This window comes from Phalangium opilio, unplaced genomic scaffold (genome assembly GCF_054372755.1).
Source record: "Phalangium opilio isolate 3A_F unplaced genomic scaffold, DU_Popi_V2 ptg000003l_1, whole genome shotgun sequence".
Lineage (NCBI taxonomy): Eukaryota > Metazoa > Arthropoda > Arachnida > Opiliones > Phalangiidae > Phalangium > Phalangium opilio.
Window position 1 is genome coordinate 13,448,915 of NW_028324145.1, and position 18,144 is coordinate 13,467,058.

The 18,144-nt window shown below is 36.6% G+C and overlaps 1 long non-coding RNA gene across 1 annotated transcript in view; it reads left to right on the forward strand.

The window, feature by feature from the left end:
- Positions 1-2,661: 2,661 nt before the first annotated feature.
- Positions 2,662-18,144, forward strand: part of LOC149717977 (uncharacterized) — a 133,627-nt gene continuing 118,144 nt past the window's right edge. Inside the window, exons 1-2 of the long non-coding RNA XR_016368304.1 lie at positions 2,662-3,090; positions 3,131-3,560. This is a non-coding gene — a long non-coding RNA (uncharacterized LOC149717977). The remainder of the gene's footprint in view (positions 3,091-3,130; positions 3,561-18,144) is intronic.

An 18,144-nucleotide genomic window follows, 5' to 3' on the forward strand; every position in this document is an offset into this window, starting at 1 on the left:
TTTACAAAATGGAATAGGGACTATCGCTTTAATTTACGAGGGTGTACAAAGCAGCCTTTGTCAACGTTTCTGTTCAAGGAATATAAAGTGTTACACGCAGTTTGCAACCGAAATTGCTCAAACCAAGCGAAGATAGGGTCCGGCCTTTGAAAACTCTGCTTTTGTGCTATAGAGAAAACTGCGAAAAGGGATCTGTTAAGGTTTTGAGAAGCGATGGAGCAGAAAAACGGGCGAAAAGATGGCGTCGCAATCAATAAACTCTGAGTTTTCACACGATGACACCATACCTCTATTTCGACCCCTTTTATAATTTCGCTAAAAAGCTGGCTTTTTACACATTTTTTATTTTTCATGATAGTTTGATCATTTCTTGGTGCGTGGGAACCGAAATCTTCTTATCGGTCTTTCGACTGTACACTTTTCTATATATTAGGCTTAGGGTGCAATATATATCAAGTTAGGACTTGGTCTAATCTAGGTTAGAGAGTATATTAGTGATGCTAAAGTAACCGCATCCTACTTGTCTCTTTCCTCCCTTCTCTTTCTCTGTTATTTAAACTGTTCGCAGCCGAAATGCTTTGATCACGTGACTAAACCGAATGAAGTAATGGATGCTACTATATCAAAATTAGATTTTTATAGGGCGAAAGGAAACTAATTCACTCCCTTAAATTGAAAGAAGATATTAGTTATGCATGAAAAATATTATAGAATATAAACAAACTGTCAGAGCATAAAGTTGATGGATAAAATGGACTACTAAAGGATGTTTTTAACTTAGATTATCATAAATAGTCACTTGGATATTTTAAATTTTGAATGTGAATGATGCATGGAAGGGAAGAGAAAAAAGTTAGGAAATGCGCCTTGCCCCTCCCCACCAACTATCTCTTATTTTTCCCCCGAAATTTTCAGGAATTTTGCGCAAACTTTTAGCGCCAAGCATCTTCTTTTCTAATCGAAGCTTATTGGAAATTTTTTCTCTCCTCCCCCCCCTCTCTCTCTCTCTCTGGATGGAGCTAGGAATTCTTTTCATGGCTCGCGCGTCGTCTTCTTCTCTTTCTTCTTTCACCTCGTGACAGGTGACAAGGCAAAGAACGTTCCTCCTCTCTCTTTTTTCCTCAGTTTCCTCCATCTTTCTCCGTCTCTAAGTTCACTCGTCTCTCTCTCATCCTCTAGAACCCTAGTCGCTGCTGCCCCTAAGCGGCCAATACAGAAAAGAAAAAAAAACCCCTAGGGAAAGATTACTTAGGGACATATCGCGCTATTCTGATACGTAACTTGTTTGTTCAGCAAATGAGGAATTTAATATTTATTTCCGATTAAACGCGGAAGTAGAGAGCTTCTGTTGAACCTTTCAGTTCCTCTTTTATGGGGGTCCGCCATATTGCAGAGTATTTTGTATCAGTCAAAGATGAAGTTTAAGTGGGTTGGCGTAGCGGTTAGCGATTTCTCTTCGCAGCAAGAGGATCCTGGGTTCGATCCCGGACAGTGGCATCGGGTGAAAATCTGGGAACAAATCCTTCCGCGTAGAGTTGCAAGTTCTCTCTGCGTTCTAACCCTGTTTCTTCTTTCCATCAAAACTTGCAGAGGTTAATGGTAATAGTTAGTATAGGGCGAAGTCGGCGGTTAGCTGTGGCATAGGTCCTAGCCACCACCCCTCTGTGCATTGTAAAGGGACCCACCTGTAAACAAGCCACAGACTTAGCGTGGAAATCCCTTCATAGACAAAGCTTAGATCATTATCATCATAGCAATGTCATCATCCTCTACAAAGGACTTAGGACCAGCGTAGCGTTCCAATGGGATATTATTTGTTCAATACCGAAATATTTCTCCCCCCTTTTTATCTGGCTTTCCCTTTTTACATTTATAGTCTTTTCATACGGATCGGTTTTTTTTTTTTATTTTCGTTTCCTTCTTGGGCCCGTCTTTTTGACGTGGAAGAATGGTATAAAAATCTTTAAACGCGTCCCCGAAGTGTTTGCTCTCTACGCCCGAACCAAACATCGTTTTTCAATTTTCTCTTAAATTGAGACCGGTCTGGTGTGTGCCTAGTCTACGCGTCTGAAAGGAAATAATGCACAAAGAATATCGAACTATTTGAGATCTAAAAAAAAAAATAAAGAAATATATAATGCGTCCATAAAGGGGTCGAAAACATACATGAATTTATCATTTGTGATATTCACCTATCTCCTGGAATATATTTTATCTGGGGTTATGAATATCTTTTTAAAGTATATCCCATATGAAAGATGACAGATGAATATGGTTTTGTTTTAAATGCGTGAATTTCAGGCAAGGCTTAAATAGAATTTAGGACTTGCATTTCCAGGGTTCATAAAAACCTGGAAAACTCAGGGAAGAAAATAGTTGACAAAAACACAGGGAAAACTCTGGAGTTCTTAAAAGTTTTAGTGAAATTCAGGGTACGTTAGCTCTGATGGGGTTGCTTCAACTATAAAAAGCCACTCCCGTTGCTATTACTCCATATTTGGGAAAAAAAATTTGGAAATCTCGGGGAAATCGGTTTTGCCAAAGTTGTATGAACCCTGAATATGTATTCGCTATTAGCCTATTTACTTTTAGTTTAATGTAATTATTATTCTGATGTTTAGCTAAAATCAAGGAATTTGTTTTAATTTCAAGTCGTTTTTTTTTTTGACTGAATAACGTCAGGATGGAAATTTCTTCGAAGGGTCACGTTTGGCCATCAGCGAGGGATCAAGATTTGGGCGGTCTAGTGCACGACCGAGCTGCACGGAGGATCGCGGGAACCGTACTATTTTAAAGATCTGAAATGACGTCACCATGGTTCCCGAACGCGTTTGTTTTTCGCGGTATTTTTAAATCGGTTTGCATAAACTTTACGTGTACTTTGACTTTTGTGGTGTGTTACATTTGAAGTTGACACGAATTACGCATATCTACTAGTTCATCGGAAAGCCAAAAACAGTGGGTGAATACATAAGTGCAAAAGTTGGCGCGAATAAGCAAACATTAAGGTCAGAGCGCTGCGTCCCATTGTCCCTTTCCCAGATATCAGGTCAGAGCGCTGCGTCCCATAGTCCCTTTCCCAGATATCAGGTCATAGCGCTGCGTCCATAGTCCCTTTCCCAGATATCAGGTCATAGCGCTGCGTCCTATAGTCCCTTTCCTAGCTTGTCAGGTCAATTGTAACTAGCGAGCAGTACCAAAATGTTGCGCGCGCATTAACAAAGTTTCAGGTCAAAGCGCAGCGTCCCATAGTCCCTTTCCCTATAATGCGCTCATCTGGAAGTCACGTGATCATGTCACCTTGATGAGGCCGATCAAGTTTATTACGGTCCTACGTGGAGGATGGTGTGAATCTTACAAACTGTCTATCGTGAACTTTCTATTGAACGTCAAAACTAAGTCAATCGGTTTCCAGAACTGTTAAAAAAAATTAATCACCAAGTCGTGTCGCGGGTTAGTTTTTAAAAGCAAGTTTAACTTTGTGAACATTTCGCGTGATAGTTTATCATCGTGTTTGTGTGACGCTCTTCACCAACTTTGGATTCGATCGTCGTTAAAATGTAAGTACCCGTTTTATTTATTTATTTTTTTTTGTCGCTGGCTTTGTTACGTCCCTGTAATTTTTGGGTTATTTGGTTATTAATGACGTCAGGCATAGAAGCTCCGCCTACGATAAATGTAGCATAGATTGTACAGCGTAGATATGTCAGGAACTTGTAAAATGGATGACAGGTTGTTTGTTATTACTCCACATATGGGTAAAAGCCTGAAAAACTCAGGGAAATCGCTTTTCCAAAAGTTGTATGAACCCTGTTTATTTATGGGTATTATATCGTGTATTGCATTGTTCTTAATATATCGCAGTGTTACATAATCATTTTTCCATTACATTATCTTCCATAATCCATTTAATACACTCTCCATATGTTGCTCTTCTCTCGCTTATAAGAAACAATCCTTGTAAATTTGGGAATATATTTCATACGCTGGGAAATGTTCTATAGAAGGGGAATGCGAGTAAACGCCTTTTTGATTTAAGAGTTACCTCTATGTGAAAGAAATACGCATTAGGCTTAAGGGAGGAACGTCTAGTAAATAAATAAACGGAACAAAGGTCGAGCTATAATGGATAATAATGTTAGTACCCAAGTAGAAGTGGCAGTCGTATACCTCTCGCTGTATTACCCACCTATGGAGAAATAAACTCCAGTGTCTTTGCCGTTTAGAATCGTGAATGGAAATAAAACGCAGCAAAGAAAGATTAACGGGGAATCTGATATCCGAATGTTCGATATTAATTTCAAATGTGACTTGGCATTGTAGGGGTTATTATGGCCAAGGCTTAGCTTGGGTTTTGATTCGGAGTCAAGTGATACTCGGTGATATTCAATACATGTAGGGTGGTAAATGGGACAGAATCGGACCAAGATATACGAGAGGAAGTCATCGAGACGTAAAAATGATTGGTTGACAAGAATTCGGATCCGGCTTTGTCTTGTTCGCCTAGAGGAGACATTCCTTCTTAACCCTAACTTCACTCGCGCTATTGCTGGACACTCTTCCTTGTCCTTTGTTCTCCGTTTAAAAGGCTATAGCAAAATGGCAGTGAGGAACGAAAAAATGAACAAAATCCAGGAAACTGTCCTCGTGATCAGAAGTAGATAAAGAAAAATTTGAAGTAGAATTCTGAGGGAACTTTAACGAAAGTAGAAATAGATCTAATAACTTCATCTTGATTCGCTTCTAGTTTGGTTCGGTTTGGTTTGGAAAAAGAAAGTGCAGTGCCCATACCGTCAAACATTAAGGGTCAATGTAATCGGTCAACGAGATAGCAGAAGCAGTTTCGGAGTTTTCTTTCGGCTTTAACGGGTTTCGATGGATTAAGTACGCCAGAAATAAAAAAGGAAAATGGCGAAACGCAATTTATTCCAGATTTTTCTTTGCCCCCCCCTTTTCTTTTGTTTCTGTAAACGTCTAGCTCGAATATTTTGAGGCCGGGTTTCTATTATAGATTGATTTTCTAATTCTATCCTCAAATTTCAAGGGCGAGTTTGTGTCCTATTCTTTGGCAGATTCTAGTAAAAGTTATTATTTATTTTTTTCCGGTGAATTTATTACGTTAAATCTTAATTTAATTCAAAAATTAATCCTTGAACCTTGGGGATATTAATATGCATATTGTTAGTACCGTTTTTGGAATAAGTGTGTAGGTGAGTTCTCCAATGGCTTCTAAGATATTACACAGGTCCCTATTTGCGAACACGAGATCCAACTTGATTCACGCTTTTGGATATGTTTTTCTTTTCGGGGATATTTTTAAGAAGCCACGTGTGGATTTTACTCAATCCTCTTATCTCTAAAAGGTTTTTCCCCTCTTAAAGAGTTTGAGCAGAGAGAGAGAAAGATGCCCTGAAAGAGAAATAAGCTGGTAACCGTAATAGTGAGCGAAAAAACATTCTACCAAGGTGGACGCTCAAGCACCAGCCTTTCGAAATCTGTTCAATTCCGTGTTCAGACGCGAGGCCGCGATTTAATTCCTAAAAGAACCTAGTCTTGAAATAAACCATTTTGAAAGAGAATCGTTTGAAACCCGAATTTTCCGGACAGGACATGATGTTATTGAGACTTTTTAAGATCAAATCAAAGGACGTTTTTGATTGAAGGCTCGAGCTGTTTTAGTAAACCCGGCTTTCTATTCAATGGAAGTCTTAGCTGTCTTAGTTAGACAGAGGAACATCGTAGTTCGTGTCTTTGATTGAAATGGTCTATTTTGAAAAGAGGTTACCCATGCAATTTTATTTTCCACATATTCTATTGCCTGTTCTGTTGGTGGCTTATACGAAAGACAGAATCGGATATTGGGGTTGGAGGGGGAGGGGGGAATAGGAGTGACAGTTCTCTTTGAAAAGAGCGCTCCAACCGGAAGTTCACCGATAACAGACGTTATTAAATGTTTTCGGATCGCTTATTCGATCCAAACGACGTTTTATGGCTATGAGAATCAAGTCCACCTACCCATCCGATTCATCCGCAATTATCTCTATTATTTAAGCTGTAATCCGAGCTTTATTTATGTCGTAAGGGAATAGTGTAGAGTATCCTTAACACTTAAGGAAACCTAAGATTGGTTCTCGCAGTCAACGGATCAAAATTTTCCATTCTTTGAATTCGAACGTTTGCGCTGTTCCATACTGGACACGTGACGGAATCCCTCAATAACTCTGTTCATGAATGATTTAACGTTAATATTAGACCATACCGTTTTTCTGAGAAGGATATGAGATTTATTGGATCGTACGTTTCCTTTAGTTTGACAGAAATCATTCCCCTTTTTTATGACATTCGTTCACTTTTCCTTCATAAATATTTTTAAAAAAGTTTGATCGGAATATATAAAAGTTATTTTAAAATGAGGTTCAGGCTTCCCTAAATGAAGTTATAATATCGATTCTATTGGTCCGAAATTTGGGGTTATTTATAACAGAAGTTATAAAATGATTTAAAGTTAATTTGAAAAAGTAATTTTTGTCAGTTTCTCACTCTCAGAGAACAATTTTCCGACTAACAATTGTCTCAAGAAAAATAGAAAAATCTGGAATGGGAGTTTGAAATTCAATCAGGATAAAACACTTAATTATTACGTTTCTAATTTTTTTTTAAAGTAACGTAAGGTTCAATCGAGAATATCTGATGAAAAAATTACTCTGAAAATAATTTTGAAACTTTTTTTCCCCCAATTACTATCAACCATGGATTGAGTTTGAAATGCAGGGTTCCTAGGAAACATGGATTAGTCAGGGCTTTGGGCAGCTATCCAGGAATAATTTATTCCTCAATAAGTATTCAAGCATAAGACAGTGATAACTTTTGATCGTTAAGATGGTGTTTAAAAGAAATAACCTGCAAACCATGATAACTTAATAGCTAAATTTTCAATTAAAAATTTCATACGAACTCTGAAACAGAATTTCGAAAGAAAATGTATTTTTTTTTTTTTTTCATTACAAGTTTAGGATCTCCGTCGGTTCGTTAAACACCTAATTTTTTTCTGATGATTTAGAAAAAATTAGTTTTTTACTCTCCAAGTTTGTTAGATTTAGTGAGTGGAAAGAGTTTTCATTAAGATTTTACTCAAAAAATAATAAAAAAAAACCTGGATTTTTCTGTTAGGCATCATAAAAAGTGGCTCAATTTAATTTCGATGAGTATCTCTGGATGTAGTTTGGATTTTCATTAGAAAAAGCAACCCTTTTTTATAAATATAAAATGTTTTTCAAGCGTGAAGGGAAATTGTAACGTTATTATATTTCTAGAAAGAAACGTGAATATCCTTTCAAGATTAGATTAGATCAGGCCGTTCATTGTCCCTTAAATTTTTTATTTTAACTTCATATAATCAATTTATTTTTTCTACTTTACTTCGAGCTAAATTATCAACTACGTATTACATTTTGAGATCTGGTTTCAACACATATACCTTAATTAAATATACTTGGCCAACTTTTACTGGTTAAATTTGAAGACCCTTTCCTCAGGTGCGAGAAATAGACCTGTTTTTTGGTTTTGTTTTCAATTAGCGTGTAGTCTTCAACCATATGCCTTAACACTTTTAGCGCAGAGAAAATGTAATCAGGTTAATCATCCCATGTCCGTTTAGATAGGTACCTTCTATGATTTACTCGGCTAATAGCCTAGCTAGTTTTCCATGAAGTTTAGCCGTTTCAACCTTAGAATGGGTTGAAATTCTTATGGGAGAAGCATATTTTTCTCGAGTGATGTTTACCCACTTCTAAGTCTAATTCTGCAGTCCAATTAGGCATTACAGTTTTAGCTGAAAAAATTAGAGTCAACGTTCTTTAAAGGACAAGTCTCAAGTTTGAGTCGAATGCAACAACGCTATTGCTTAGTTTTTTTCGTTTTTCCAAAAGTATCTTGACACCCCTTTAATTTTCTCTGGCGGGTTAACGATGCCACGAAAAAAAGAGTTGCACCTTGTACATACACTCTTTACCCGTTCAACCACATCGTGCACTTCCTTTTCTATATATACGTTTTTACTTTTACTTTTAGTCATTTTGGGCGCAAAAGATTGGCGTTATTCGTAAAATAAAATCAACGTCAAAAAGTAATCTAGGTCGATTAAGCCACCGCCACCATCACAGTCAGTAGTCGGAAGAGCAACCCCCTAAAAACATTGATTTCAGAAATTCCATCAGGAAAAATCAATCGAAAGCTGATTTTTAAAATCGCTCTAGAACGTCATCCCAATTTTTTTTCTCTTTTTCAAAACGTTATGTGTGGGAGTCTTTTTAAGAGAATTTAAAATGTATGACCGAGGCTTAGCTACTTCTATGAAGTAGTGAATTAGGCTTAGCTACTTGCGTAAAATATTGAGGTTAGGCTAAGCTACTTGAATGAAATATTGAGATAAGCTTAGCTACTTCAATGAAATATTGAGATTGGGCTTAGCTACTTGCGTATAATATTGAGATAAGGCTTAGCTACTTGCTTGAAGTAATTAAATTAGGCCTAAAATAATATTAGTAAAACTAATTCAAACTATATTTAAAACGACGATCCATTACGCCTATTTTTAGACTATCTATTTCTCTCTCTCTTTCGTTTATCTGACCTGCAGTGGCACTATTTGTCACTAAAACCCGTACAATAAAACTTGTTGGGCGGTGCAATGAGACCCTTTGGCCCCCTATCTTAAAGAGAGTGATGGAGAGCGCCATTATGAAAAATATGTCCGTAATAGTTCAAGATGGGAAGATGCTAGTAAGAAATGTGTTTGACAAAAAGGGGAAGGAAAGTAAAAATGTCATTCGTTTCCTAAACGTTTTTCTGTCCGCCGACCTCACAAGGGTTTTCATGGTTTGCGTGGGTGAAACGTTTCTTTCACCCGGAAAAGATGAACGGGGACCCCTTGTCGTAATGATATGGCCTTTGAAAAGTTTAGGAATTTCAATGGGGTTTTTTTTTCTCTCCCTTCTCTTATTCCAACTCAAAATCGTCGTACATATAGATGATATCTCAAGCTCAATAAAAATAAAGATGGTATAGGGTTAAAACATAGAGATAAGTTGCATATATATAAAGTTTTGTCTTCAAACTCGAGCTATTTTGATACCAAGTATAATGAAGAGTACGTATCCAGGACTGCTGTTATTTTAGACTATACTTGCACGCCAAAATATAAGGAATTCCTCAAACCGAGGGGCTAATCACTATCAAAGTCAATGTACACCGATTACTTGTAATCATTTTAGCACTGTCAAGGGGCAGGGCTTTTAAAGATTTAGTACAGTCAAAGGTACAGTCGCGTACACCGATTGCAATGAGTGACCGGATTCTCGTCTTTAACAACACATCCTGGTTACGTTGCGTATAGATACTTCCGGTTCTCAGCCCCTCCCCCTTCAATCGAAGCTTTATTTAGAATACACAGGAATATAGGCACCCATCTCAAACTTAGAAACCTCTCATTTAACTAAAGGTCAAACCCCGGTTGCCATTGGTGTTATTGGTCATTCTCAGTCTGAAACAACGTGTGTGGTGTGTGTATTTTGTTGGGAGGACTTGTAGAGATGCTGTCACATTTTCCACTACCCAATATTGACGTATAAATAACAAAAAGAAAAAACTGAGAGAGAAAAAGTAGAACTTTTCTGGGGTTTTTTTTTTTTGGTTTTTTGTCATACATAACTCAAGGTTTTTTTTTCTTACTTCTGGTGGTAAGATCAAGCTTCCTGGGTTTTCTCTTTCTCTTTTTGTCGGAGTCTCGGGATAATGGGCGGACACAGACTGGGATGGAACTCGAACAGTGTGTTGGGGATAAAAATAAAAAAGGGAAGGAAAAAGTCGAGGAACCATAAACCTTAAGGAAGTATCGCTTCTGTTATTCCCGATTCCCTCATCCGCGACACCGAGGCTCTACGTGGACTTACTCACAATAAGGCAATCAAACTTGGGACTAAAACACTCATCCTCCCTTCAGTTTTCCTTTCCTTAAAGGGATAGTAAAAGCTATGGTTTACTTTATCGGAAAATGTAATGCCCAAACTGAAGTAATTAATCATTTGCATTTTGATTTTGTCATATAATTTTACTTCTCGATTCCAAAATAGTCTAACTTCCTTAGCATAGTGTATCATATGGTGTCAATGGCCCTTTAACCCAGTTCTATAAGCAACATTGAAATATATAAAATGAAGAATTTGTCCCAGACATATTTTTATCAACATGCAGTTTGTACTATACTTATTCTTTTTTACCCCAGTTGACCTTTTGTTTTCCTTTCCAAAAATATTGTGCAGTTCATTTACGCCTATTCAGTTGAAACTTATTTGGTCAGTTTGTTTTTAGCCTATAAAATCCATACAAACTTTACATAAAATTCTCTTCATGCGTATAAAGTTAGCTCAAAGTCACGTATATATATATATATATTTTTTTTTTTAAAGAAATAACTTTTACAAACTCGGACAGGTTTATCGCGTACAAATTTTACACGGTTAGACAAGCATTCAAGATTTTATAGCAATTTCTACCTTTTTTTCGCGCGCCAAATATTCTCACGTATTTTATATAAAAACCCATCTCGCGCCTTTTTTAAAAAAGGCGGGAATAAAAAAACCAACTTACTTGACAGCTTCTGTAAAGCTAGCACGTGCTCTAGATGTTTTTGGGTCAGTCTATCCGGATTATGTACAAGCGGCGGAATGCAGATTTACAAAGTTTGAAAAGTCCTATAACTGGCAGTTTTACTCGAAAAGCTTTTCTGAATCCAATCCAAGCCCCTTTCGGGCCAATTTTCCGTAGTGTTCCCCGTATTTCGCTAGCGCAAACATGTTGTTGATCTTTTTCGAACCGAAACTTAAGAGGACAATATTTGTTATAGTCTTTTTGGAGCGAGATTTCTGACCACCCCCATACCTGTCCTCGACCTACGATGCCGGTCTCCTTTGATTTTAAAGTTAAAGTAGCTTTGCACGAACTCCCACGCTAGCTCCGTTTTCTACGCAATTTGAACCAGGTTTTGTGTTTGGTATTTTAAAGCTTTTGGTTTCTGATGTAGGAAGGTGAATTAATTCGGTTTTATTTATTGAAACCCTACGTTTCGAAATTGGTCGAATTAATTTATTTCGTCAATATTTATCTTTCTCCATATTTATTTCTATAAAATACGCCCACACTCGGCGCTCTCTTTTATGGGTTTCTCTGATTGAGTAGTTAATTTAATTTAATTTAAATTAAATTAAATTGAGAATTAATTAGCAAAATATACTCTAATATCTTGATTAATTACGTGTAGAAACTCAATCTCTGAACAGTTATGTTTTGATGTGAAACCGATTTACAGGCGTACAATTGAAAATACATTATAATATTACCCCTTTATGTAATCTTTCCCTAAACACACAAATAGGAAAATTCGTAGGTCTTATAGATACAAAGTTTCATTATAATATTAGTTTAGATTCTTTGAAAATTTCTTTTAACCGCAATAATAATAATAATATCATGTATTATTTTTAAAAGACCCAATTAAAATTAGGTATTCAATAACTAAGCCGAACTAAAATTGATTAATTGGTGCGAAAATCCTTGAAAATTGTCAATTGATTATAGGTTTGAACAACTCTAAAATTTAACTGTCAAACTTAGTTCCACTTTAATTATATTATAATGAGTTAGAAACCAACCGATTCTTAATTTATAGTTATCAAATGACAACGGTTCGTCTCTTAACTCCCTTATTCTCTCTGCCCACCCCCACCCCCCTAGCCTGGTCTGGAAAATTAATCGATTACGTCTACCCTCCTTATAATCACGATGAAAGACCTACGCATAGATATAAGTAATAAATATAGATAGATTAGAAATACCCAATTATTACCTAAGTATTGCCCAATTTCTTTCAAGTCTGAAAGAAAAGTATTTGTACATTTCATTTATTTCTGATATCTATGAATTGTCTCGTGAGATGGGCGCGTGGGAATTTGAAAGACCAATGACGTGAATAATCTGGACTACCTTCAAACCCCCCTCTCTTTTCTAGTAATTAGCTCTAATTGAGTATTCTCTTCCAAGGGTGATTGGGGAAAATCGTTAGTCCTAAGAGAGGTAGGTAACAATTATACCCCCTCTCTTTGGTATTAATGACGTTCCATTATGAATCCTAGTCCCGGAACGAATTTGGGAGTCCCGAGACGTTCTGATCCCCATTTAAATGAACTATTTTGTTTTGTTTGTTTTTAGGGGTAGTTTCCAAATTTTAATACTCTTAAATTAACGATAAAGTCACGCGTCTGAGGTTAACTTAAGTGCTTTTAAATTGAATTAGGACGTCTATTGGTGAAGTTTGGTTAAATCTTGATGAACCAAAAAATAATCACATAAATAAAGGTTTGTGGCTGTAGTTTTCCAGACTGAGATGTTGCGAGCTCTCCCAAATGTTTGTTTTCTCGTAATTAGAGGTTAAAAGCTATAAAATGTAACGTTTTCGAGAGTGGGGGTAGTCCCTGGGGCCCATACCTTCTAGGGGGCAAGGACCTCGTCTACGTGGGGGCCCATGAACTCTATTTACGACCCTGTGTATCTGTTATCTTTTCTTGAAACTTTATTGACTCTAGGTTAAATTAGTGCGTACATTCTATAAAGGGCTGTTTAATTTTGGTCTTGGTTTCGACATGGTTTTTCATAGAACTGTATTAAGTCTTTGAAACTTATCAAGAAAGTAGAGGTTCCTCCAAGGGCGGTTCCACCTTTTAACTTTATGAACGAGCTTGCTTGGATCTTGACAGAAACTACTCCCAATGATGATGCGATGCTCATCTCCGTACGCAGCATCTCTTGCTTCTTGGATTAAATTAACAGGTCACGTAATCTAACTTAGTTAGTCTGGGGAAGATTAGAATCCCCTAAATGGGGTATATAGCCAAGCCAGGGACCGAAGCGTCTCACCTTTCACGCCCCCTCTTTGAAAGATCGAGTGATATAATACCCGAATTTCTATCTCACGTTCCCTGCTTCCTCCGTCTTTGAAGATTTGGTCCGACGAAATTTTGCGGGCTTCCATTTCCGGTTGCCCTCTTAAGGGGATGCCATTTGTAGATGAGATGTGGGAGGGTTCTCTTATCTTCAGGTCCTTTAATAAGTCTGATCCCTGGGATTAAGTAAAACTCGGGATGTAATAGTACTAAAGACAGAAGACCTGGAAGTAGAACAACTCGAAGCTGTTAAACAGTAACTATTAGCTTCTGTTCGTGAATACTAATATTCTGGCGAATTTCGTGGCTTTGGATTATTGGACTTCAGGAATACATGACGAAGACATTAGAAACCGAGTACATTTGCTTGTAAAGACGCGAAACTACCTCTTACCTTTGAGATTTCAACTGTAAGGTGTCTAGGACACCATTATAGCGCATTATTACGTCTACATAGCCATTATAAGTAATTGTTTTGAATTTCCCAAGGCTGTAGTTAAACCTCTAATAGGTGAACTGGAAAATTTTACTTAAGATCAAAAATTGAAACGCGTTAGAATTAATTTGGTCGACATATTGAATTAATCAAACTGTGAAATTGGGAGTTAAGGCAATTATAATTTAATAAATAAACAAGAGCTCTTTTGATTAGATGGATACCATTTGGATTAACAACTATATTGTTAACACGATAAGTTCAGTCGACCTTATCCCTTAGCTCAGCTCTATTAGCCGTAGTACGCATGCGCTAGTTGTAATATACAGTATAATCTGGAAGGGTTTATTTGGTCATTAGGTTTTGTGTATGTTTAGAGAACTAAGCAATGTAAAATTAATAATGGCGTTTGAAATGTGTTTGCGAAATCTCAGAGTCTGAATTCTCTAAATGTTTGTAAGTTGTTTATTCCGACTTTGAAATTTGACCAAAGTTACAGATATTTTGTGGTGTGGAATTTGGGGTTAAAGTATAGCTGTGGTCCAAACAGTTTATATGAACTTGTAGTCGTTGAGTACCTTGGTTTTCCCGAAAAACTTGTAAAAAAACCTACGATATTAACTTAATTACGGATTAAAAAGCGCAACTTTTGCGTCAAAGCTACTATTTCCGTTTTGATATCCCTTAATATACATATTTTTCTAAAAAATACTTAATATATTCAATATCTTCTGTCACTTGACAGTAAAACAAAGGCCACATTAACCCCCGAATCTCTTTAATATGTTGTGTCAAGTGAAGCTTCATTGTGTAGCATAATAAGCTAGTAATCAGCTTCACACCTGTGCAATCCGAAGTTTTTCGTACGATGGCGTCGCATCACGCCTGGTTTCACAAGGGGTCTAGAGATAGCCCCCCCCTCCCCGCTGTTGTAGGATGGGCATGGCAACTTTTGGTCCTCTTTCGCGCTCTGATGAGCGATTGATTAGCGCCCAAAACGGGTCATCACCATCCATCTCCGTTGCCCCTGAGTTGCTTTACTTTACTCTTGACAGTTGACACCAGTGTTAAAGGCTAGATAACCCTTTATTCTTTATGGAATATTATAGTCGAGTGTTGAAGTAACTTTTTTGTACGTTTATTCGGACATCGAATTTCCTTGGTGGACAAAGTCGAGTGTAGGGACTTGTAATAATCCATCTCAACTTCTACACTGAAATAGGATCAGGGCGGCCGCCCATTATGTATTTAACTAAAGGGATTATGGGAAAAGGATGTAATGCGCTGTTCCAGAATTACACGGGGCACTGTTGAAACGTTAAAACAATTCTGCGTTGTTCTATCTTCATTTTGCCGTCCGGGCCACTGTTTTTAAGTTAAAATTTCAGTGTTTTAGGGATGACCCCTTAATTAAAATTAGAAATCATTGTATGTTCAGTTTCTTTATTGAATTTAACCTGGGTCATTCGTAAAATATTAATACAAATCATGAGTTGAAAACCATGACCCGGACTGCAAAATGTCATCGAATACTTTAGACTCAAAATCACCTAAAAGAACACCCTCCTTAATTTATGGCAGTCTTATCAGAAACACCCTGTATATTGTGTGAACTTTGCCCTGGAAGGAATGGTAAAGGGTGTTTTTCTTGTAAAGAAATGAATTCGTTTGTAGCTTGCGAAGTTCGAATCTTGTATGTGATATTACACCATTAATATGTAGTGTCAGAAAATATTTGAATTATTCAATAGGCTTAAAGGTCACGGTGATAAATAATTTTTGGATATTTATAATAATTGTCGGCTGAGACGTATACATTTTCTATTTATTTGTGAGGGTCGACAAGGCTTGAAACTTATCTTGTTTGTAATTAATCACAAAAATCAAATTTTATTTTTATTATAATTTTAAACAATTTATAATCCACAGAAACGTATATATATATATAAAATGTATACGTACACTCTTTAATCTCTAGTATATAAATAAAAGCAACCACGGTATAGAGCTTAATTTTATTATACCAGGTACTTTAAGAAAGTTGATCGCTTTCGATTATGGAAAAGCAAACTAAACTCTCTTTAAAGATATTTCTCTCTCTCTCTCTCTCTCTCTCTCTCTCTCTCTCTCTCCCATCCAGCACGCGATAAAAATGTTGGGGCGCGTCAAGATTCGTATATAAAATGTTCATTAAATAGGAAAAGGCCCCTTAATGCTTGATGGGGGACTATAGCCATGCAGGCGATCTTTAGGCAAAGAGATGAAAAATCGAGAATCCCATCTTTCCCTTGGGCCATTCTTCGAAGCTGTACCCTCTAGTAGAGCGCTTCAACTCTCTCTTTCTCTCTTTCTTTTGGCCAGGGATACTTGGAAGAAGCTATAGCTCTTATGATGGGAAATTACTCAGTGTAAGATATGACTCCGTAAGGGATTCGTTACCCCGGACGTTTTTAAGAAGAGAGAATTGGTGGTGGTGGGCTATTAAGGTTAAGAACGACGAGCAAACTCGAAAAAGAGCCGCGCGTCGATAGATTTCTTTATAAAAAAATATATAAGGAACGAGGTTTCATTCTCTGTAAGTAGGACTACCCATTAGGACCCCTGTGCCATGTGCTTCCTTGAGATACTTTGGGTCAAACCTATTTATAGCTTAATATTTTTTGCTTTACCAAGGCTTATTTTTTGAATTTATTAGCATTTTTCGTGAATATTGTGCTTGGTGTTTGTTATACATAGTTTTAGACTAGGATGATTGATACCATTTACACTGCAGGAGGCGAGGCTATTTGGTACTGTACTTTGCCCACCAAGTAGACTGGTCTCCTGCTGTGTAAAGAAAAATATAAATGGAAAACAATACTTTTAAGTTTAAGTTAAATTTAATAATATCAAGTTTCTGTTGTTGATTGAAACTTGTAACGTTAGCTTCGTTTTACGTACAATATCCTAATGGTTTAATTTCAATATTCTTGATACGATTGAATTAATTCATTGTTTAATATATATAGCCTTCCCCCATCCTAAGAGATTACGCCAGGAAATTAGACCCACGTGGCCGTTTAACTTTTCTTATTTTTATGAGTTTTCCAATGAATCAGAAGTTTATAGCGAGTATACCCAACTAACATTTTATTCGTAAGTGTGATAAATGATATGCCAAATTGTCAGAAACTTTAATCGAGCTGTCAGAACTGTATCTTTTTTGTTAGTTTCAAAATCTACTATAGTTTTATGGAAATTAACGTCGTCACCACAAATACGTGCGTAAATGCAAATTTTTCCGTCTTTAGAATATGTTTAAGAAAACATTATTTAATGAAATTTAAAACTGTCACAAATAATAACTTTTGTTGGATCCCTTTGGCTAGATTTGTTAAGACTTTGAGGTTTATATATTTGAATTTTTATTAAACTTTTCTCGCAATTAGTGTTAGGAAAATTTATTCACTACTAAGTTCTTATTCTTCCCCAATTTTTGGGTGGGTCCTTAATTCGCGTCACTTCTTCGTACGTCTTTCACCGCTGCGAGCAAACTCCAAAAATTCTTGACTGCCTTTTTCTTCTGTAGGGGAACTCGAGAAAGAGTTAGAAATCCGAGCAAAACTCTCAAAACCGGCAAGAATCCCTAATTAGTTAGTTAGACGAGACTCGAAGGAGTCAAGAAGTCGAAAGTTTTCGCCTAGATCGCGTGGGCAAAAAGGGGATCGAAATATATTGTTATAAGAGCTTTTATATCACGGAAATTGCCTGCCGTCCCCCCTCCGTTTAATTATTATCAGAAATTCGTTAATTGAAGTAAAACTTTCATAAGGATATTTAGTTGTGTGTGTTTGTACGTGACTTTCTTTGAAAAACCACAAGCTATAATAAAGTCACGCGTTCGAATGAAAAAAAAATAGGCCCTTTTGTTAGAGATTTGAAAATATATCTGTAACAGAAAGAAATACGTAATTGTTTTGGAAAAACTAGAACTAGCTTAGTTTTTTAAAGATATGCTTTCAATAAACTTTAGGCTAGTCCAATTTATTTATTTTTGTTGAGATCGTTTGATTCGGAAAATTGCAACAAAATTTTAAAACTTCTAGTTAGGGAAACTTTGTGGATCAAGTGCCTGGGAAACTTTGTGGATCAAGTGCCTATCATTATATTGGTTAGGGAAAAATCAAGAAATAGTTCAAGTATTTACAAAAAACCTCATTAAATGAAATGATAAGACCAATTATTTATAAAATTCAGAGATGTCTTTATTAATATTTTACATCAAATAATGGACGTTTATATCCACGTGCCTTCCATAAATTGGACGGAAAACTGCACATCTTCATCTTCTTATTGTACATGTACTTGTACTTGTTATTAGTATAATATTAGCTTTCGATTGCGTAGGAATTTTTCCAATTAGCCCAGCGCGCTGTCCGTGAAGCCAAGATCCGAAGAAAATCCGGAGCGAACTTCTTTGTATTTCAAGAAGGCAATTATTTCTCTTATCCAGCAACTAAGGTTTATGGCTAGTTATTTTGAATATATTCCCGCCTAATTTGACCGCTGGGCATTCCACACCAGCTCTTGTTACACCAATAAGAGTGTATTGGGAAGTTGTACTTCAAGATAATAACATTCAATCAGCGTTACTTTTATATTTGTGTGTTGCAAGTTCGATGCTCTTCATCGTAATTTACGTAGTTCCGAACTTGAATAGGCTTTTAAATTACA